This window comes from Lycorma delicatula, chromosome 4 (genome assembly GCF_047948215.1).
Source record: "Lycorma delicatula isolate Av1 chromosome 4, ASM4794821v1, whole genome shotgun sequence".
Lineage (NCBI taxonomy): Eukaryota > Metazoa > Arthropoda > Insecta > Hemiptera > Fulgoridae > Lycorma > Lycorma delicatula.
This window is the reverse complement of record NC_134458.1, coordinates 28,107,005-28,132,075: the sequence shown is the minus strand read 5'-3', so window position 1 is coordinate 28,132,075 and position 25,071 is coordinate 28,107,005. Positions and strand designations below refer to the sequence as shown.

Here is a 25,071-nt window from a genome sequence, read left to right as displayed (position 1 = left end):
GGGAAAAAGAACTTTAAAGCAAGACGCTTTATGAAAATATCAAAAAACTAAAAGAAAGCTACATCAATAGGAAACTACGTTAATCCGGCTTGGGTAACTATCTGAGATCAAACACAAATAAATACAAAAATAATAATAATGTCCCGGACAAAAACCAACCCCACGTCTGTGTAATACAATCTACACATATGTCCGGGGTGGGCAACGACATGGTACTTCGGTACCTCCACTTATGTCGGCCAATGGGGCAGTGGTTTTGCTCAGGAGCTGCCTTTGGAGTACGGGATTGGTAGTCCCAAGCTGTCCGAGCCGGTTGCGGTTGTGCTTTCCGGTTGCGCTGTTGGTGGCGGCGCGGGAGATATGATCGTGGATCTGTTTTTGCCAAAGTTGGGCGGATTGCGAACGGGGAGTGCTAATCCCTCATCCCGGTTGTGGAGCCGGGTTGAGGGTGCGCTTCTGTGAGCTTAGCTCTGTCGCGCTGCTCAGTGCGAGTCTGCAACTTCGGCCCTTGGCAGGGATTGTCCCATGAGTAAGGGTATCGGAGCCCTTACTGCGCGTGCGAACCCTGGGATATCGGTATAACGGGTCAGGCAGTACTAGACTCCCCGGACGGTTAAATCAGTGGGAGGGGGCTGACTGGGGGAATCCATGGCAAATCAAAAATCGGGGGTTCCGCCCGCACGTTGTGACATATTTGCTGGCGAAACTATAGGTTATGGAAACTTCACTTCGCAATTTCCGTGGCAGAGAGTCCGCGTAAAAACCCTCGTTCTGGAAAACCTTTGTCTTCGGAAGCAAAGCGAAGGAAGAATGTAAAGTTCAGTGACAAGGACCAGTGTAGAGTTCGGGAAAAAAGGATCGAACTACGTTTCAATCGACGAGCTGTGGATCGATTCCAAAAAATGAGCCTTCAACAAGTGGGAAGAAGAACGAAAATGAGGTTAAAACACAGAAAAAGTCAGAACCAAGAGCAGTCCATGCAGAATTGCAAATCCAGAAAATGCCCTCAAATAATTTGTGAAGCTAGAAATTAAGATATTAGAAAAAGGAGACTGAACGACCGACAATGGAGCCTCCGAAAGCTCGGAGGCCTTTAAATGAGAGGGCAAGCACTTCAGCCATCCCACGCGCTTTAATGGGGTGTGTATCGAGTCTCGACTCTGATGTATTGCTGACCGCACCTTCGGAGCCTGTATCATCTGATGCTGTCAGCAAGATACCCTCCGTAATTTACTGCGGAGGTTCAGAATAAAATGTTTCTTTTCTTTGTTGTGGAAAAGGACTAGTGACGATAGTAGTCGATGCCTTAAACCTAATAAAAAAAAATTAATACCTTCAACAGTTACTTCAAGTTTTTATTTTGTTTATACTTGCATAAAGGGATAAAATATCGCTGGCACAGGTACGGAAATATGATGTTACCTTCGTTTTAAATTAAAATATTTTTATAATACTTTACATGAAATAACTTTGTTTAAATTCCGAATACAATTCTATTAAATCTTATAAAATAATAAGCTTTAAAATGTAAAACGCAAAACCGGTAAATATTTATGTTAACCGTTATAGTACTTTTTCATATACCAGGAAGTTTACGTATATTATCTTCTGCTCATGAAAATAACAGACAGTCTAGAATGTTCACCTTACAACATATTTAACTCATCATTTTTTTTTTCATTTCAAGGGTTTTATTATTTTAATACAACATAAAATAAAAATATAGTTGGATTATAATAAAACAGGATCGTGATAAAATATACCCACTAAGAATTTCCTTATCTAAGTGTTATAATCTGTAATATGTTTATGTTTCGTTTTGTAATTATTTACATTCATTATCTGGTCGGTTAATTTTTTAATTCATAACTAATCTCAATGTCTCATCACGAGGTGAAAATCACATTAAATAATTTCATTATGTATAAGGAAATTTTACGCTTACTTTTTCTTTTTAATGAATTTCATTTAATATATTATGCATTTTTGAAATACTAATTTTTATATAATATTCCGGTAGTTATACAATATTTTTGTTAATTCTTACGTTCGTGAATCGTTTTTTAATTAAAAATTAACACGATGTCAATCAAAATGTTTTATCAATTACAACCTTTTACAGCAGCTGTAACTTTTCAGTATTTTCTTAAACTTAATAAAATATAGTTATCGTTTTCGATATGTTAAGATTTGCAGATGGAACGCAAACAACAATAAAAATTCTCCAATAATTAAAAATGCTAGGAAGCGCTCTTGTGCTTTTTTGGGGTAAGACGACACTAATGTAGATACCAGATTTATAATTATGAAGTAAGAGAATCTGATATTTTTGTTTAATCTTTTAAAATTATTGAGGTTGAAAACCAGTAATTTTTATATTTAGGTGCTACACAACGAAGGAAAAAAACTTGAAAAACGTATAGTACAGTCATCATAAAAGAATGGTGGGGGTTTAAGGCATAAATTAATAAAAATAAAAATACTTCATTATTTTGTTTTATTTGTCAAATTTTTCATCTCAAATAGTTTTTTTACATATTAAATTTCAATATGCGCGACCTTCGTCGTTCGGGAAATATCCAATCTACGTCCAGTCTCTACTCAAATGTGATGTGACATATATTCTGTTACGGTTGTAATTGGTTTAGGGTGGGTGCTTTCGGTGCGACCAAAGTAATTTCTGAAAATGTTCCTAACGCCTTGATTTCTGCTACTGAAACCTCTCCGTTCTTTCACGATGACTCTGTACGTACATAGACTGTATACGGATGACTAACTATCTAAAACGAAAAATCCAAACAAACAATAATCCTAAGGGCAACATGTACAAATTTCCTTTAATTTTTACCCGAGGTAAGTCTGAAGTCCGATAAGCGGTTTATAAATTTTAAGATTCCTTCTATTATTATTAGTATTTTTTTCAAAAAAACGCCCGACCAAGCCATCATCCGATAAAATATTTCTTAAATAACTGTTCTTTGCGACCCGTAATATGGACGATTAATTTATCTCTACTATTTTTTTAGTACCCTTCCAAACGTCATTACATTCTGCCTTATGAAAATTTGTTTCTCTCTCTAAATGAAATTTTGACAATTATAAATCAATAATTATTTTAATATTAATAATTACCTAATTTTTTTTATCCCCCCCCGACGATGTTACTTATTTTAGCTTTAAAAATTATAACCCCTCAAATTCAGGTGTTTTATTTTGTGTTACTTGTTATAGATCGATGGAAATTTTATTTTAATGAAAGTATTCAATATTGATTCTGAAAAAGAACAAAAATATAAAAATACTTATTGGAAAAAAATTAATTTCATTAATATATTACAATCCTACCAGCCCAAAAAATAAATTCCCAATCAATAAATTCCGATCTGAAAAAATTAAAAAACTTTTAAAAAATGTTTCTCAAAAAACGAAAAGGAATGTTATAAAAACATAGCTTATACTAACAGCCTAAAAGATAAAAAAATATATAATTTTATTTTATCGTACTCGTATTAATTTTAGAATTACTTCTTTTAATGTAATAGGAAGAAATAAAAAAATATATGGAACTTTTAAATAATCTAAAAAATTCTAACTTGTGAAGTGAGAGAAAAATGACATGTTTGTTATAAGGTCGCAACCTTTTTCTTTTAATTTCCTTCATTTATTTATTGTTTCTGACATCTTAATAGTAGTCAACCTTGTTAAAAGTACATAGATATTTGCGTTAATTACTGAATATTGCATAAAAAAATGGTATACGAGAAATAGGGAAATGTTACGTGTATAAATCAGTAAAAAAAAAAAAAATTGACCTATGCAAACAGAATAGGAATATATTTTTTTTTAATTTTTGAATGTGTCAGTTTATTAATATTTTTATTATTATTATTATTACATAGTGATTATTATTATTAACTATCTGGATTTCAGATTATTACTTGTAATTCATATAATTTGTTTTCCCCCATACATTTTTTATAATCAGGTTATTTTATTTATTTATTTACTTTTGTAAAATTAATCTTAGAGGAAGATAAAATAAATTTTATAAGGTCAAATACATATATTACTTGGAAGAAAGCCAAATGAATCTATTTATTTCCGCGTATAATTTTAATGACGTTAGCAATACCTGCAGCAATACAACGAAACTTGAAGACTAAATGTTTATTTACGTTTTATTGTCACTAGCTAAGTATAAATACGAGTACTATTCAATATCATAAACTAAAAATGAACAAAACTACTTAAAAATAAATATATTACTGTTACTACAGTAGAATTAATTCATTACATCCTTCATGTATGTATGTGCGAATGCGCGCGAGCGGAGTGTTTGTATGCATATAAGTGTGCGATAGAAAATAAATTTCCGTAATTGTTTTCCTATGTACACAGTACTACATTTTTGTGCTACAATTATTTTTTTTTATCGAGCTAGGAAATGTTATTTTATCTTATTATTATTATTTTTTTTTTTACTTCGAGTTATGTTATTGTGTGGAGTCCTATCGACAACTATACGCGACGTCAGAAAAAAATGGCTGCTTCCGGCAGCAACGGCTGTAAAATTGTAAATTCCATCAGTTTTTTCCTAAAAATCTAGTCGCTCAATTAAAAGTGATGTGTAATATACGCCTTAATGCAGTCTCGTTACGTTATATTGTTGCTGATAAGTCGATAAGTTAGCGGGTTAACAACTCGCTTAGTAATTCGGGTAAAAGTAAGTTTGTCTTTCTTTATTCCCTGACCGTTTTTCTGGTTAACCTACGAAATTCTATTTCATTACTGTTTATTTGTGTTTTTTTAACTTAAGAAAAATTTTAAAAACTTACACTTTTAAATTATTCTTTAATTTAACTTAAATTTCGGCCCAAACCGGTCACAACTCTTTTATAGCTTAAAAATTTGGATTTATATTTTAGTATTTATTTTTCTGTTATAATTTTATTTTTCATGTAACAATTATTTCGGTTAGGAATGATTATTTTTTAAAAATTAAAAAAATACAGTGTGTTTTGATAAGCCGAATAATAAAATGTATGCAACAATTAAAAATAACATTATTACAATAGAAATGATGTGTTATTAATATTTTATTGCGATAGAGAAGAAAGCACTGTGACGATCTCTTGATAATATAAACGAAAATGAGAAACCAGTGTTCAGAAAACGCATGTCTTGGCTTCTAATATTCTTGCTAGAATTAATATACATCATCGATTTTGAAACTTTTTCGCCCACCGCCTACATTGAGAATCAGAAATTATCTAGCGCCCCCAAAATTTCTAAACTTACCATCTGTTGAAAATAATAATTGCAATTGCTGTTTTTAAGATGCGCTCTTAAAAACAGTAATTGCAATTATTGTTTTTAAACGTGGCATATCCTATTCTGAGTTGAAATTTACATTTTAAATGAGTGCAATTAAAACGCATATTTAATCATAATATGCATAGTATTTGGTATTTTTTTTTAAATCGTAGTATTTTTGTTTAAATTGCTTTAAAAAAAATTACAATTGTACCTATATAGTAATAAATGAACAATAGTGATATCATATTCAATATAACAATACAATAATTAAAACAAAGCTTTCAATTGAAAAATTACACGTACATTAATGTGAAGCATGAATTTAATGTGCTTTAACGAGTTTTTTAATATTAGGCTCGAATTTACTTAAAAACAGCCGTAAGTCGCCGCGTTCGGTAACGTGCACCCGATTTCTCTTTTTGTTTAGCAACGTTGCTACAGCACTAAATTCTCGTTTAGACAAATACGACGATGGGAATGCTATCAGAAATCGTTGAACAATCGACCATAATCCAGGGTACAGTTGTGGATTGGCTTTTGCAGAAAAATTATTGGTAGCCATTCTTGATTTTTATTTTTATTTCTTCGTTTGTTGTCAGTTCTATAAGTTGTTCTTCTAACTGGGATGATCCTGCTGTGTTGATATTTGAAAAAGGATCCAACACCCAGTCTGGTATGTACATATTTAAAATGTCCTGGAATCGTTCTTTGAAACCACCGTGGAGGTTCTCCAAGTGTTGGCACTAAACAAGCAAATCGTTGTTGTTGAAGGGTACTGCTGATAAATTAGGGAAGTTATTAAATTCACGTCTGCCTGTATTTCTCTTGTTTAATAGCAATTTGGCTACCAAAGCGCAACGACTTTTTTTTTTAATAAAGTTCACGTCGTCGCCTTGAAGCTGGAAATTAACATCATTAAACAATTTATATAGATCTGTCAAATACGCAATATCATTCTTTGATGTAATGAGGTTCTCGTGTGGCAATTTTCTAGGAACTCTATCACAGTCAAATAGATTGTAAAATCGAGTCAGACAAGTACCTTTTTATAGCTAGCGGACTTCTGTGTGAAGCAGCAAGCGGTTGAAATCTTCATCATTGACAACATAAAGCTGAATAAATAAACTGTCCTTTAGCGAGTTGCTTCTGATTTTATTAATATATTGCAGTGATGAATGCGGGAGTTCACTGAGGTTTCTCGCAACTAAATGATGGCGATGAATGACCCAATGTACAACAAGCACGTGTGGAACATTATTTTTTAAGTACGTTATGAAGCCTTTGTGACGCCCTGTCATAGACGGAGCGCCATCAGTAGCGCTCCGGCTATTAACATAATATTTATTTTTAATTAACATAATATTCTTCAAAATAATTTCCTTTTTGTCGCAAAACGTTTGCAGTGTATTATATTGGTTTCCCCCTTTGTATCTGTCTCTAAATTTCTAGCAAATAATAGTTCTTAACATATTTTCTCATGTTTGATAAACCTCACATATGACAACAACAATGTTTCATTAGTCGGCAAAGTAGACTCATTCAACTGAATTGAAAACTGGCAAGTCTTCAGATGATTACATAATGATTCTTCGATGTTTTCAGTCATCTCATCAATGCACAGAACTATTGCTCAAAGGAATTTTTCGGATAATATCTGCCGCTGGTTTATGGAGCACAGTGGTTATTATTTCTTTTACTGCCGATAAAATTAAATCGTCCCCAATGGTTTTGCCTGTTTTAGCAATTAACGATGAGATATTGTACGAAGCTCGAATTCCATCAACATCTTGCTTGGAAGCCGCTGAAAAAATTTTCATATAGTTGGCTGAGCTACGTACTTCTTTTTCAGGTTTTGAAAATAGGCCACATCTTTGTCTTTCTTATCTGAGTGCATTTTATTCAAATGATTTTGTAACCTAGAAGACTTCATCGCTTCATTTGAAAAAGTTTTTTGACAAATAAGACACACTGGCGATGATGGGTTTGTGGGGTATTCGAACCCACCGGGTTGGTCTAGTGGTGAACGTGTCTTCGTAAATCAGCTGATTTGGAAGTCGAGAATTCTAGCGTTCAAGTCCTTGTAAAGTCAGTTATTTTTATACGAATGTGAATACTTGAATACTATATCGAGGATACCGGTGTTCTTTGGTGGTTGGGTTTCAGTTAACCACACATCTCAGGAATGGTCGAACTGAAACTGTACAAGACTACACTTCATTTACACTCATACATATCGTCTTCATTCATCCTCTGAAGTAATATCTGAACGGTAATTCCCGGAGGCTAAATAAGAAAGAAAGAAAGACCTTTGTGTGGGTCTATAATCCTATAAGTCATCAGTCAATATGTCACAAGGTGCGGGTGGAGAGACGGTTGGGCGTGCCCCAGATCAATGATTCTGCCTGGGTTCCCCCAATCAGCCGCATCCCACAAATTTAACCCGGGCCGGGGAGTGAGGTACTGCCTGACCCACGATACAAATATCCCAGGGCTCGCACGTAGCAGTAAGGGCTCCGACACCCTTATCCATGGGACAATCCCTGCCAAAGGCCGAAGTGACTGACTCACACTGGAGGACGCAAGACTTCGGCAAAGCAAGCTAACAGCAGCCCATCCTCAGCCCGGTTCCACAACCGAGAAGAGGGATGGACAATCCCCGTCCGCACTCCTCCCAGCGTCGGCAAACAGATCACGGTCATGCCTCCTACCACCGCTGCAAACAGTGAAACCGAGAAGCACAACCGCAACCAGCTCGGATAGCTCGGGACCTCCAATCCCGTACTCCAAAAGGAGTTCCTGAGCAAGACCATTTCCTCGTTGGCCGACATAAGTAGAGGTACCATGTTGTTACCCACCCCGGCGAGTGCATAGATGTTATTGCACGGACGTGTGGGGTTGGATTTATTTGAGGCATTATTATTATTACTGAATAAAATAACGACTGCTTAGTATTTTAGGTACATCTATTAAAAAAGTAACAGTAATAAGTATATATATGTATATGTTATATATATTTTTTTTTATTTTTTTAAAGCATATGGTTTTTTTTTAAATTTGTATGTGCTTGCATCTATTAGTTAGCGGTGAAGACTGGAAAATCGTTTTTCACATTTTACTTAATTTAACAAAAAATACAGATCAACGAATATGTTGACTAATATGATTAGTTTCTTTGTGTGTGTGTGTGTGTGTGTGTGTGTGTGTGTGTGTAACTGTACTATTTGTGGTGTACACAACTTCTTATTACAATAAAACCTGTAAGGTGTGACGTAAAACGTAAGAATAAATGACATATAAATAAAACAATTGCGTTACGAATATAAATTTCGCTTTTATTATTATTTTATTTCACCGGAAAATATTTCACGCTAATAGAATTTATATATAGCGTGAAATATTTAGTAACCAGTTACTTGTTAAGACTTTTGGTCACGTTTCATGCTGATAATAGAATCTTACTCTTAATATAATTAACTATAAATAAATGGAAAACTAATTAATTACAAAATTAGTTAAGATATTGGTTCACGTTATATGGCGCGATCGGAATTAAGTGATATAACTTAAAGATTAGGTAAGGTGTTCGTTCAAGAAGCGAGAAGAAAAGAAGTTAAGAGAAAGGATTTTCCACCCAGTATAGTTATCTATGTCAAACAGTATATTGCCGACTGGAGTCAAGGCAAGTGAAGAGAAACGAATAGGCGTGAAGGAAGTCTGAGAAATAACCAAAGAAATCATTTCGTATCAAATATTTTCATCGACGTACAGGGCAACGGATAGCTGAAGCGAAGAAGACCAGTCCACGGTTACCATCCTTTACACATTTTAGCTCATTATCAAACGGTATTCTATTCGGCTGTCGTTTAGTACAGAATCGGTTACACTGCGGATTAAACTGTGCTACTTGAGCTTCTTTCTATTCGCCGAGCTGAGTGTATATCAATAAAACGAAGCATTTCTTCATTTACATGTAACTTTTTTTAAAGTTTTCTTTTACTTATTAAACATCTACTACAATTTAGGAATCTTTCCCGTAATCGGGTGTTTTTTTTTTGGAAAACCTTTTTCTTATTCAAAATAAAAGAATCGCGTTAAAATTACCTATTTAGATAAAATTTTGACCTATTGATATTACCGTCTCATTATAGATCAGAAAAGTATCTGTTTTTAGAGTTGTATTTCGGTAGCTCTTACTTTGAGCGTAAATAACTCACCACCTTTTCCGTTTTATATTTTGAATCATTATTCGATATAACGGTATAAGTGGATCTTTCAAATCTTAAGTTACCGAATTTTATACTTTTCCATGTTTTATAATTGTTGTAAAATGAATCATACTTCGGTAACTACTACTCCTAAAGATAAAGTATTCGCTGTATCACTTCGTACCAATTCAGCGTTCATCATATGATGATGATTAGGAATATATCCTGAGGCCGTTTCCCTGAACTACGCCCGTCTCCGTTCTCTTCTATTCCCGGCTAAACGTTTGAACTCCTGACAGTTCTCACTTCCTTTTAGATCTATAATTTTTGATTTTTTCTGGTCTCTATTTTGTGAACCTTCTACTATTATTTTAATCGATTCTTCTCCACTCACAATACACCCCGGCCATCAGCTTTTTCTGATCTGACTTAATCCGATTAAGCTTCCGTTCTTGTTCACGCTTCTCTTATTAATTCTTCATTTTCAATCTACCTATCCGTTTAATCTTCTCCGTTATGTACTCGAGAGTCTACATTTCAAATACCGCCAGCGACTTTCTTTTACCCTTTCTCTTAACGTTCACGTTTAAAATCCCTTTAGAAATATATTGCGATTATAACATTTCAAGAAGCATCTTGTTTTTCTTCAAGTTTAACTCCATTTTATTACGATTTTCTTTTCTTTTTTTTTTATTAAATTCTTCCTTAGTTATCTGTAATCTTGTTTTCATTTCGTTTTCGTATTTATAATTTTCTGTTAATATCTGTAACAGCATCTGTAGTTATTTCTTCAATTTCATTAAAATTTCAGGATAATAAATTAAATAGTAAAGTAATGCGAGCAGATTTTTTAAACATTAATTTAAAAAATTATTACTGCAGGGTTGTTTTGGCGGAGACGAAGATTACTTCGGAGAACCAAATTTTATATTAATCAGGAATAAGAATACCGATTATTTATTTTCGAGATAATTAGCCTTAATCTCGACTGTGCCTAGTGTTAGTTGTATAACAGAACGGGTTTTTTTTCATACATGTAATCGAAAATCTTATGTTATTATTATTTACAAGTAACAGTATTAACAAAGTCTGTATCTAAGCCGCTAATAATGGTAATAGAATAATTTTAGCTGTTATGATTATTTTCGCCTCATAAAGATCGAATTTATTTATGAAACTTCTAAGCTGTCTTTTTTAAACTTCTAAGCTGGTTATAATTCACGGTAAATTTTACACTTTAAATTTCTACTTACCGACAAAGTTTTAATCTATGAACCGCTTAAATATAACAGTGAAAATAAATTATTAACGAATTTAAAAAAATTTAAAAACGACCGGTGTGATACTTTTTTCTTCTGAAGTTGAAATACCATTAAGACCGATGACGACGGAGTACCGCAGTCCAGCGTAACCCCGGTTCGCAATTATTAAGATCGAATATAATTGTCTCGTTTAATTATAGTCTATTAAATGCGTGTCAAGTTCAAGAGTACAAAATATTTTTTACGACACATCACACATTTTATAATCATACAATGATTTAGTTTAAATTTTAATTATTAGCCCTGAAAAATCTTCGTAATAATAAAAGTTATAACAAATCATACGACTTTGGATGTCCCCGATATTAATATTATTAATATATATTTAGTTTAACCTTCATGTATATTAAATGGAAAGTAAAAGGTTAACGGTAAACGTTAATTAAATATGAAGCAGTCAATATATTAGCATTTATGTGTTCTATTAAGTAGACCTAAATTGATTTATTCACCTAATATGCCAATGTATATCATCGTGTTTATTTTGGCAAACAATGATACAAAAATCATTACTAAATTATTATTTAATCGGGCTAGTTATTATTTTTTTGTTAATTTATGAAGCGAGGTCTTTGTTATTATTTTAGTCATCCTCACGCATTGTATTTTAATCTTTTTTACAACGATAATGTATATCAGAATATTATTTCAATAAAACATAGTAAACTTTTCCTTGAATTTTAAAGAAAGTAAATTTATTTATGGAGGATGAATATCGGGTGCCAAGGGTTTCATTCCAAGGTGGAAAACGGTTGTCGGATCCTTTCACAAATTCCAAATTTATCCAGATATTTTGTTTATCGTTCATAAAATACTTTTAAAAAATGTACCTTAACTATAATAGGAGATGGTTGTTTAGTTTAATTAAGTAAAACATTTTTCGAAAAACAAATGTTTTCTGACATCGTATACCGATCCATTTTGAGTAATTCAGAGTTTTCGTTTCTGATGTTAATATTCATCAATCGGCTGACTGGTTTTATACGTTAAAGGAGTAGAAAAGTTTATCAAACCAGTCAGACGATTGTAATATTAAAATCTAATACTTTTAATTACTCAAAATCGATCGGTATACAATATCAGAAACAATTCGTTATTCGAAAAAAAAAGTTTTAGTTAATTAAACCATCTTCTATTACAGTTAAGGTACATTTTTTTAAATTATTTTATGAATGAAAAACAAAATTCCACTTCTATTCTATTACAATCTAGCCTTAATGTACATTCCAGAATGTTTTATGTTTATTTTTTCTGCAGTAAAGCGGTTACGATCCATAAAAATGTATATTTTTTTTAATTCTTTCTAATTTCGCATCTATAATTGACACTATCAGATTTATTTTCTGACTTAAAGCTCTCCTAGTTTGTGTAAGTCTGTTTTTTTCTTACAAGCCTATAACAACTGAAATAACCTATAAGTAAATCAAATTACTGCTTATCGCATTATTGCAAGCGACTTACAAAAGCAGATAATCTCTACTCTTATTTAAAAGCTAACGTTAACCTTATCGTAACTTCATCGTCTAATGCGTTTATCTAATCATTATTAGATGGTAATCTTCGATCGGGTTTTTGTTTTAGTTGTTCCACATAAAATAAAAGGAGTGGGCTTTGATAAACAAAAAATGATAAAAAAAAAAAAATATCTCATATCAACCTTATATTATATTGATGTTTTGAGTCGCTGCATAAATCACGTTTTGTAAGAAACATATTACAAAATATTAAATTTAGACATGATGTATGATGTATAAATCTAATTTGTGGCGACAAATGAAATCGGTTATAAAAACTGAATTTTATTTTGATACCGACGGATCCTAGTTAAAGGTAGAGCCTTAAGCTTTTCTGGAGTGGCTTGTTTGTTTCAGATTTTGGTCCCTCCGAAGATAGATAAAGATTTCTCAATAGCCATCTCCTTTCTTAAATCTTGATCCCCTTTTTCTATTATCGCGGTTTTTTGGATGTGTCCGCCTCTCTGATCTTAATCGGTTCTCTTTGTTAAGGACCGTATAATCTGGTAGGAGAGCTAGCAGTCTATGGAACGACTCGGGAATTCAGTTTCGTTTCGGTGGTTGAAAAATAAACTAACGCTCAAAGACTATCCGGTAAATTTTAACTTTCTGATCTCTCATAAAATACGAAACGAAATACCATTTAACGAAACATTAAATTTTTTTCTATTTTATAATTAATTTATTTTTTTATCAAATTCATTTCCAGATGACATACGTGTATTTTACCGATCTAAAATTTTCAATTTTATATTGTTGACGATTATGAACATTTTATGACTAGTTTTTTTAATCGGCGTGAGGAAATTTATACCGGTGTAACCTTCTTTATCAATTCGAGTCTAGTAAGTTATCCGGTTTACCTCAGGTTTCCTTTTAAGGTTTACTAACCTAGATATTGATTATTTTGAAATTATTATTAATGAAATCGTACTTTATTGTATCAAAGAAAATTAATGTGTTTTTGTCAAGTAACAGAAATAAATAAATTGAAATAGCTGAAACTATATAGAAGAGACCGGGATAATTTTCTTAAGGGATGGTTGTCAGAAGATGAAAATTATTATTGTTTTTTTAATTTTGAAAAATGTTTACCGTCAACCTCTAGAAAGTTCTTCCTTCTTTTCCCAAGAATCCTTCGTAATCAGGTTCCTACTCTTCGGAATTATTCCGATCAAAACTTAACCGACCGATAGGGTATCGGCCATCAACGAACCCTACATATCTCTCGCCGTTCAGAAAGTTTATAAAAAACTAGAAAAAGGACCCCCATCAGAAGCGACTTTGCCGGATCTGTTTCTTTCCTAGCACCGAACTGGTTTTCATAAAACAGACCGAAAGGGAACTCATCGGTTCAATGAAACAAACATGCGAAATACCGTTGGACGCCATCTTTTTCAAGAAAACTGTGATCTAAAGGGATCGGAGGGCGATCCGGTTCCTTCCATTCATTCAATCGTTATGAATACCGGTCATCTTAAATATAAAACCACCGTTTATTAGGAATGATCCAGAAGGAAGGGACAGATGTTCATGCTCTGAAGCGTATAGGGAAATGACCCGCCCTTGATCCCCTTGATCAAGGGGCTCCTTCCTTTATCGTAATGATTTCATGTGATTTGCTTTCATTATCCTAGAGTTACATAGTATTCTGTTCTCATTCTCATCAAGATTAGAACTTTCTTCTTTACACATCTTATATTTTGTACGCTGTGGTACATCTTCATCTTCGAAATAAACATCTTATAATCAAGCAATATTTATAAGCTGAAATTAATTTTCTATTACAAAAATTGTAAAAAAACAATGTGTTTTTGATTTGATTTTCAAACGGCTTAAGCGTATAATAAACACAATTAGTTATGAAAATGTTTTTCCAGACGGATGAGATTCTGCAAATATCGTTACAAGAAATTTAAAATTAATTCCGCCGAATCGTCTCTGACTTTTCTAATACTATTCGGTTTGCATCGCATGTTTTTTTATATGAAAATGATCGTCACTAAATACTTTAAATCGTCTATCTACATTTATCGTAAACATGTGCAGATACTGAGCGGAAGATAATACTAGGTGTATTTCATAACATGAAAATCTGATCTTCATTTTATTAGAGGAATTTAGATTCTTTTCAAAAGGCAAATTTCGTCCGTAAAAACGAGAAATCGGAAAAGAATGATTTTAAACGATAAAAATGAGAGAATGTCGCTAAAAGAAGATAAGGATGTAACAAATCTAAAAGAAGAAAGAAATCTTCAAAAAGCAAAAGAAAATTACTCAAGAAAGAGGAAATAAAAAAATTGTATTACTGGCGTATAAAAACGCATAGACATTTGTTATATCCGGTTTGATTACAGTCGTATAAAAATTCATTCTATAAGTATTGAAACGTAAATTAAGTACAAGAGCTATACTGGTCACAAGAGACTTAAAGAGGTCAAAACTACGAATCTTTCGCACTTGCAAGTCTGCATTATAATTTTTAGTTTACAATGAAAACTTTAATCATTTATCTTAATAATATTTATTTTTATTTAAGAAATTCTTTGTTATTGGTATTTTATATTTTTATATTTAGAAAAAGTTATTCGTAAAGCCTCTTTATATTTATTACTGTTTATACATCGTTTATTACAAGACCTATTCGAACATAACATTTACTTGTTAGTTTGAAAACCATTTTCTGGGGTTATTTCGAATAATCCGCAGCAAAAAAAAAATAAACGCATTAATGAAATACTTACAATTTACAGCAACAGTTACCGTCGTTTATGCAACTGCCGCATAGTAATGTAGCAAGAAGAACAAAAAATAGGATTGCTTTTAAGATTTTGTGTAAAACTAAAAATGATGGAAAACAATTCGGTAAGTATCTTTATCACCTCCGACCCAAGAAATTCAACGGATGCAAGAAGCATAAATAAGAGTTTTGATTGATTTTATTTTATACATATATTTATACAATACATTTATTTTAAATGGTGTAATAAAATTCTGTAACAAATTGTCACGTGTTCTGTATTGTCACGTGTACGCGTTTCGACAAAGATAGGACTATTGAGAGATAGCACACGTAAAAGATCTTATAAATACAGTTTATTTACTCTAGAATCGCTTAATGTATACAAAAGAAGTAGATTATTAATCGCGTAATGCAAATCTTATATTAAAATATAAACTTTACAATAACTGATAGAAATTAGCCCAAAATTAAAAGCGATTATATTACAATAATAAATACTATAACGATTACAAAATCAATAATTAACTTTATAGAAGAATTATTTGCTTCTAACATTTGCCATAGGGAACTATCTCACACTATCTCATATTCTATCAATGAATTATGTCCTCTTGAAGCCTGTTCACAACGAACTCAGAGGAGAGAATAGAAATTTTAAATAAAAAAATATTTAAGTATTTTTAAAAAATACTTAAGAAATATTTTAAGTTAAGCCAGACATTTCTGAACGAGTTATGTCACCTTCAAATTCGACTAAAATAGGAATAATATAATGCAGTATAGAAAATTTCACAAAGGCCGAATGGGAATGTATCGGTCGTTATCTTATCTCAGATTTAAAGAAATTCTTAGAACAACCGCTTTGAAATGATTTAAATTTAAACTTTGTACAGTAACATATTTAAACTAAACTTAGTAAGCAAGTAGTACCCATGTAGCGTGTACCTACAATGTCCGTTATTGTAAACTGTTAATCGAGTGAATTTCGTTTTATAACTTTTTGTTAGGTTCAATAGTTTAGCTTTTCGTAGACCTTTTGTTTTTTTACATGGTAAACTACAGTAGTTACACTAGACGGTAAAAGCGGAAGAATTTCAATTCTTCTAGGTATTATGGAAAGTAAGAGAAAAATGTTAAAGAACTTTTGTTATTTATTAAAAACAATCGTTTATTTGAGAAAAAATGTAAGCGTTCTTAATATCTTTCTTAGTTTTATTTATATCTCTAATGGTTCATCGATCAAATGAATTTATCATAATAAATCCAATAGTCAGTCTATTCTTTTCTTTATGTGTTATTATTTTTTTTCTTCTATGTCAACAACTTCGGGAAAAACTTTTGATCTGGAAGCCGTATATTAAAAATAGTTGTTTATCATGAGTCGATTTATTTTTCTATGAAATAACCGTGTTTAAAATTATAGATAATCGCTGTCATGTCGTAGGTAAAATATTTGAAATACATGTGAAGAAATGTTTGCTTTTAAAATTAAGGAAGGGCCTAACGCCTGGGAAATACTTAGGGTTCATATATTAGGATATCCGATTATGAACCAGGATTATAAAATTACATTGAAATTTTGATCCGTTGATGCATTTCTGTAAGAATTATGAAGAACCAGTTAACCAGAATAACCAGATAAGTAAAGAAAGGAGGTGAATGTAATATACAACTGCATTACGGCGATTGTAACTCAACATAACATGAATTAATAATAGGATAGACTTTAATGTAGTCTATGTAATCAATGTGTACATAAATATACGTACACACACCCACTCACACGTATAATATACAAACATAAGTTGTCTGTATTACATTTTCAACATATTTCAAATCTCATTAAGATTAAAAGTGCAAACATTTTAACGCAGGCATGACAAGCACACTGCCCGCCGGGAACTGTTCTGCAGCCCGCCAAGATTGATAACCAGTACGTTTATTTAACTTTTGACAACACTGGATTCTTTAATTAAAATTACAACTAAAAATTCCTTAATGAAACAAAATTAGTTTTGAAAAAATTGTTATAAAAAAAGTAGTATTGCAAAATACTGATTGTAAACGCCGGTAACTATGTACGGTGAATGAACTATCTACATGATTGCAAGAAGGCAACTGAATTCCCGCTACTACTTAGTCCTTGAACGCATCGCACTATCGCCCTACAGCACCAGCATTGCCCACACCACTTCACATGCCACTCCCAATCGAGTTTCTGCGCATCCGTGTGTTTTTTTCCTGTTTATCCTCCGGGAATCACCGACAGGTATTACTTCAGAGGATGACATGTATGAGTTTAAATGAAGTGTAGTCTTGTACAGTCTCAGTTCAACCATTCCCAAGATGTGTGGTTAATTGAAACCCAACCACCAAATAACACCGGTATCCACGATCTAGTATTTAAATCCGAATAAAAGTGCGTATAAAGTACGCATTCGTATTTAAGTCCGTATAAAAGTCCTAGTAACTGCCTTTACTAGGATTTGAAAGTGGGAACTCTCGACTTCGAAATCAGCTGATTTGCAAAGACGCGTTCACCACTAGACCAACCCGGTGAGTGTTTTTTGGTGGTTGGGTTTAAATTAACCACACATCTCGGAAATGGTTGACCTGAGACTGTACAAGACTTCACTGTATTAAGACTTCACTTACACTCATACATATCATCCTCATTCATCCTCTGAAGTAATACCTGACCGTCATTCCCGGAGGTTAAACAGGAAAAAACTAGAATAGCTATACTCTGCGCATGAAAATTAGTCACAAAATGCCAGTAGAGTCAGAAGCTATTCGTTAGTAGCCAGTGAACGAATGCTGCGTTCTTGTCTAGTTTGTACATAACAATTTTCATCTGGTTTAAAAAAGTAGTGTTCTTTGTTTAGTGTTTAACTGACAATTTATTAAAACTATGCACATACCCTCCACAAGTACGAACAGAAAACGATCAATTGAAGAAGTTCATCGCACTTTTCATGAAAGTTGGGAATTACAGTACTTTCGTATTCAAGGAAAATATAAAATTTTATGTTTGATATGTAGAAATTCCATAGCGGTTTGTAAAGAGTATAATATTAAAAGACACCATGATACAATTCGTAAAGAAAATTATGACAAATATGTAGGGAAGCTTCGTGAAGATAAATTGTCAAAATTAAGGTTGATACTTCAAAAAGAACAAAGCGTATTTGCCAAACTTATTGAAGATCATACAGCTGCTGTAAAAACGAGCTATTTGATATCGCATTTAATTGCAACCAAGTCGAAACCATTCACTGAAGGGGAATTTATTAGCGATTGTATGATTCAGGCAGTGAAGATATTGTGCCCAGAACGAGTAAAACAATTCAAACGTGTAAGTTTTTATCAAGAAATACCGTTGCTGACAGAATTGATGATATAGCCGAAAATTTAAGTAATCAACTAAAATCAATAATTCTAACATTTGAAACTTATTCCATTGAAATTGACGAAAGCACAGACGTACAAGATAAAGCTCAGCTAGCTGTTTTTATTCACGGATGTGATGCGAACTTGAAGAGCTTCTGAAGATTATCCTAACGCACGATACAACCACTGGGGTTCATATTTTTAACGCATTGATGGGTGTTCTGAATAAACACAATTTATCGTTTCAAAAACTAGTATTTTTTTGCAACTGATGGTGCTCCTGCTATGACTGGTGTTATTAAAGGAGTTACCACACAAGTAAAAGAAAAATGCACAGAACAAGGTAATAATTCTCTTCAGCACTTTCATTGTATTATTCATTAACAAACATTTTGCTCGAAAGTTCTAAATATCGGGCATGTTTTAAAAAATGTTACTAAAATTGCAAATTATATTCGTGCACGTGGACTTAATGACGGTCAATTTAGTAAATTTCTAGAAGATATAGGAAGTGAATACACCGATCTATCTTACACAGAAATTCGATGGCTTTCCAGTCATAAAGTTTCAAAGCGATTCTTTCAATTCTTGAACGAAATTATCATGTTTTTACAATCTAAAAATTATTAATGTGAAGTATTAAAAGACGATCAATGGATAAAAGATCTGGCTTTTGCCGCTGACATTATAAATCACCTTAGTCAACTTAATCTCAAACTACAAGGCAGACAGCATGTGGTTACCACCTTATTTGACAATATCAACGTTTTCAAACAGAAATTATTACTCTGGAAAAAACAAATTCAAAAAGAACATTTAGTCATTATTACAAAAATCACCACAATTGAGGTTTTCAGAATATGCCAACCAAATTAAGCCGCTAGAAAATGAATTCGAAAGAAGATTTTTAAACTTTAAGAAATGTGAAAATCAATTTCAATTATTTACTTCTTCTTTGTACGTTGATGTTGAAACTGCTTATGAAAATTTTCAACTGGAACTAATCGAAATTCAGTACGATTCCGTATTGAATCAAAAATATATGGATGTTGGTATTAAACATTTCTATAATTATTTATCACCAATTAAAATTATTAAACACCAATGTGTTATTAGCAATTAAACGTATTTTATCTATATTTGATAGCACATATTTGTGCGAAAAACTATTTTCCACTTTAAAAAATAATAAAACTCGGGAAAGATTAAGATCACCAAATTTTGAAAATTTGGTTAATGGCAAACGTTGCTAAGTTTCTTAAAAAAAATTAATAATATTATTTTATTTAAATAATGTTAAACTAAAAAAAAGAAACTTTCCTACTTACATATGTACGTTTTAATATGTTTTTATTCTGTGTATTATTATTTTGTATGTATTGATTTGTTTATAATAAAAACTATCCTTCATTTTTATTTTCATTTGTTTTACTTGTTTTGCGGCCCCCGATTTTATATATAATACTTAATATGGCCCTCGGTGGTTAACGAGTTTGACATGCCGGGTTTAACGTTATGCATGTATAAAAGACGAGGTTTCTTATAAGTATTACCTAAGAGGTATTATCGTGTTTACTTGAACCAGTTATCAATATATTATCATAAATTTTATTATTATTATTATAAATTAAGAAACTTTCTACTATGACAATTTTGTTAGCACACTTTTTTTGTAACTTATGTTAGTATTACTCATAGGGATATCCTTTTTATGTGCGTGTGTATTTTTATTTAATCCGTTTCGTTTCTTTGATTAACTCAATAATTTTCGATCTCTGTATTCATTAGCATGATTCCTGGAACTTACGCTTTTCTCTACAAATATGTGAGAAAACTACTACATCAGTTGCTGTAGAAACCGTATTTATATTCGCGGTTTAAATAAAATCATTAATTTTACTAACGTAGGCTTCGATATCTACACAAAACAATTTTTTTCTAAATAATCTATTTCATCTTCTTCGCGTGAATTAAAAATAAAAAAAATTAAATCTATTCCTAATACGAACACTGCATCTGCAACTCCTACTGAAGTTCTTTCAACGAAAGATTCCTGTTAAAAGGTAACTTCAGATGGAAGATGTTTTTTCATCGTCCATCTTTCCTTTTTATCCTTTTCCAGGAAAAACCATTTGTTATTGAAAAAAACAAACATCTCCCCTTATTAGGCGAGAAGAATATCCTTTTTTTTCCTCTTCGAATATCCGTCCCTGCTACAACGCGAAAGTTAAACAACGGATAAGCACGTTACTATAGCTCCACCGTGAACAAAAAATCTTCCAGTCCACATGCGCCAACCCACCGGGTTGGTCTAGTGGTGAGCGCGACTTCCCAAATCAGCTGATTTGGAAATAGAGAGTTCCAGCCTTCAAGTCCTAGTAAAGCCAGTTATTTTTACACGGATTTGGATACCCGAAATCATATGCATATAATGATGACTAATTGCTTTGGTTTTTTACCTCTACTCTCTATCATCGCTGAAGTGAAAGGAAGAAAAGCGGCGAAAGGATCTCTTAATTGTTTAACACACTTCTATCGTGAAGAATATTCGCTAACATTCGTTAAATGTCATGTCCAGAAAGAATCAAAGAAGACTATGAGAATAAATGCAGAAACGTATGTATTTTAAGTCTATTGCGTCGATAAACACTATTGCTATTAAAGTAAAATACGGTTTTTTCAATAACTACTACATTAGTTAGCGATCATTATAATCAGTAAGTAAATTACGGTCGTCTAATTACGTATTGTAATATTCTATGTATAAACTAGTATTAAAAGTAATAAAAGTAAAATTATATTGCAATAAACTGCAAAAAAAAGCCATTTTCTTAAGCTTAGTTTTATGTACTTTATGTTTTACTCGGACGTGAAGGTGACTTCACCTTCCCGTGGTGAATAAAGTGGGACGAGGAGGAAGCTATTATTAAACATATTTTTGTAATTATATACTATTATAAAACGCATTTCACGAGTCTTATAATCGCATATATTCGTAGATAATTTATCTAAACAAAACAAAAAAGGGCTGGATGTAACTTAAACTGAAATATTCTTAATCTATAAGTATTCATGTAATCATTAACAAATATACGAACGATATGAATATTTAATAAAACGTATTTGTAAAGAGGTTTTATACATTCTGTTTTTCTAAATAATTATTTATTCTATTAACATATATTTTTGTATAATATTATGTATATAAATTTCGTATTAATATATTTTTTTTAGGTGAAATGCATCATCGTTTATAAATAACCTAGGCTATTATGTACACCGTATTTATCCACGTAAGTCCAGCCACCGCATAAGCCCCGCAGGCTACTTTAAGATATAATGTGAAAGAAAAAAAATCTAGAATATATTCTCATTTACACCTAGATACTTCAATAAACAAAAGATTTGGTATTAGTAAAAAATAAACAAACCTCAGTTTCACAGATTTATTTGTTAATACTATTTATTATAAATTATATATTATGAATTCGTAATTGCTAAGCTTTCCGGTAAGTTACCTTCTTCATTTTCTTAACCGCTTTCAGATCCAGAAACAGTGTCTTCATTTTCCTAGAGGATATCATCTTCCGTCCCACCAATATTATTTGAAAATGAACACTTTTTGAAGCTTTTTATCACTAGTACACTAGGGAAGATATATTTTCCCGTGCAGTCAATATCCATTCACAGAAAAAGGAGAGAGATGGTCTTTTAATTCGTCTGGTGAGTGTAAATGAATGATCACTGTTTACTGTCCAAGAAGAATACAATTCGTTCAGTCTGTCTTTAAAAGGCTTATTAATAAATGCATCTAAAAGTTGAAGGAGAGAAGTTAATTCATCCTGGAATAACTATTAGTCCAGAATTATTTTTCGATAATGAATTTTTCCCGCTATCAGTTGAATGTCCCCAAAAGCTATCAAGGACGAGCACAGATTTTACCTTTCGCAACTTTTTGAATATACGAAACCGCGCTGATTTCAATCATTCATCCGTTAAATGAGTATCTATTCAGCCGTTTTCATTACGTTGAACAATTATCCACTTTGGGAATTTTTTTTTCGCTTGAATATAGCAAAGGTGGAAGTTTTGTAATTATCTGTTAAAATGGAAAACATAACCTTTGTTTTTCATAACCGTCAAACACTAACACTTCTTTCACCGATCAAATTTATAGTTGAATTCTGAGGCTTTTCAAAGTATAGAGGCGTTTGATCACCGTTACCTGTTTATGATAGTTCGAAATTAATTTTTTGCGCCAGCCAATAACATATCGCTGAAATTCTATAAGTTTGTGTTCGTATGCATCTGACAATCTTTGACAAACAGCGGTCCGTCTTCTTAAAGTCAAACGAAATCTTCACATTAATTTTTTTAACCGGTCTCTGATAACAGTAAAATTTTCAATATTACCTGTTAAAGCTATTTGCTTCGCCTTTATAATGCACATCTCTGAAGAATAATTATCTTTTTTTTTTAATAAACAAAGATACTTTTTGCTCTAATCCGGAGAATTTTCCGGATTTCTCTCCACGAATTGGGGTAGTGTTTTTAAAGAACCGCTAAGCAATAAATCCTTTTTTCTTCGCCAATTCCGAATACACGACTCATCGATGTAATATTTTTCACCGCTGCTCGGTTACTGATAATTTCAGCTTCTGATACCGACTTTTAATCTTTCGGCAACGGTAAATGAACGAAGCTTTATTTGTTTGAAAACATTACTTTTAATCAAAAAGTTTTCTTTTTAAATAGAAGAGGAATACGACCGAGATGTGACACGTTTACAAGTTTGAAATAAACTGAATACTGAAATGTAAATAAAAAGTTTGAAGGACGTTTACTTGAAATAAATAAAACTAAAAACTGAAATGTAAGCGTATTTCCAGAAATTCGCTTCATTCTACGTATTTTTTTATAGAATAAAGAAAACAGTATTAACCCTTGTACTCTTCCTCTAGCGGGAGAGGAAGATATTGTAATAAAATTCGAATTTGTTTACGTGTTGTGCTTTTTTTTAACTACCAGTAGGTATTACTTCAGATGATTACGTGTTATACCTGTTTTTTTTATAACCTCATAGCCACAGTCGTACAGGACTGGCTTTTAAAATAATAATAATCATGCATCGTTCATGCACTAATAATCATTCAATCACTATGATTCGAATAAGACCCGCACCCCGAAATTTTAAACAGGAAACCACGAAAAATGCTGTGGGGCTTATATGAATAATTTCGGTAATTCATTCATAACATTTATTTATATTTATTGTTCATGCTGAAGTGATTAAAACAGTTTAAGGAATTAAATGTTAATCGTTTGGCTTACAGTATACTTACTAATTAAAATAGAAGTTAAAAAAACGGTCATAGGAAACAAACTAATCACAGAAATCATCTTTTGTACGCTAGATTATGATGATTTGCTACCCTGAGACAAACCCTTGAACCGTATCGATTTACTTTTTTTGTACCCGACTAAATGTTTGCTCATGATAGCCCCCATTTCCTTTTAGATCCACTATAATTTTTTACCTTTTTTGACATTCTATTTCTGTTTTAATCGACCTTCTCTTGTCATTATACGACCTACCTAGTCGACGTTCCTTTTCTGAATTATTCTGATTAATTTACTGTAGTTTCATTTTCTTATTACTTCTTTTTCACCCGTGCTTTCTCCGATCTATTCTACGCCTGCATCTCAAATCCTCTGTACTTCTTTAATGTCCATGTTTTACAGTAATAAAGAAGTACACTCCAAACTAGACTCTTCTTAAAGTCTATAAACATCTTACTCCACGACAACTGTTTCTTTCTATCGAACGCTTCTTAGGAATTGTTATTCTTGTTTTTATTCCCTTTTAATTTTTTCAATATTAGGCTACTATATAAGTACCAGAACCGTTTTACCGGTTCAATTGTTCCATTTTTTGTGTAGATGTTCATAGATTTATTACCTCCTATTCTCAGTTCCATTTTTATTCCACAATTTTCATAAATTTTTTATAAGTTTCTTTTAATATAAATACATTAATAGATTTTTCATATTTTCAGTAACAGCCGTAAATTTTCATAAAATTATCGAAAAAGTAATTATTGTTTTGTATAATTCTTGAAAATTCAAAATGTTTAAATTAAAATACTTAAAATATTTCATTCGATTTTGATATAACACTCGCACATAACGCGAGCGTGCACGAACACGCACAAAATGCAAACACAAACGAAGTATAGTTAGAGTAGTCGCAAAAAAGATTCCAATTCACCGAATTTCTTTTTTAGTAAGTTTACCGTTTTTAAGAAAGTCTCGATTTTAAAAATTTTAAGAACAATGCATATTGTTCATTAGCGGTCATGACTAATAAAAAATTTACAAATAGCTTATCTGTATTTTATAAAAAAAAAGTACAATTTGATGTGAGGTTATTCCCTTAATCGTTCTCGATAAAATGCACAGTGTTGTTCTCATAACAGAAGCCCGCATAATCACGCGGTTTGACTCGGCCTTAGGTACGTAAAGAAATTATTTTTTAAATTATAGATTTTATCAACACAATAACCTAATAATTAATTTTTTCT

At 31.9% G+C, this 25,071-nt stretch overlaps 1 protein-coding gene across 2 annotated transcripts in view; it reads left to right on the top strand.

The window, feature by feature from the left end:
• The window catches only part of LOC142323227 (scavenger receptor class B member 1-like), a 222,397-nt gene that overhangs the window by 42,260 nt on the left and 155,066 nt on the right, over window positions 1–25,071 (top strand). The window lies entirely within an intron of this gene.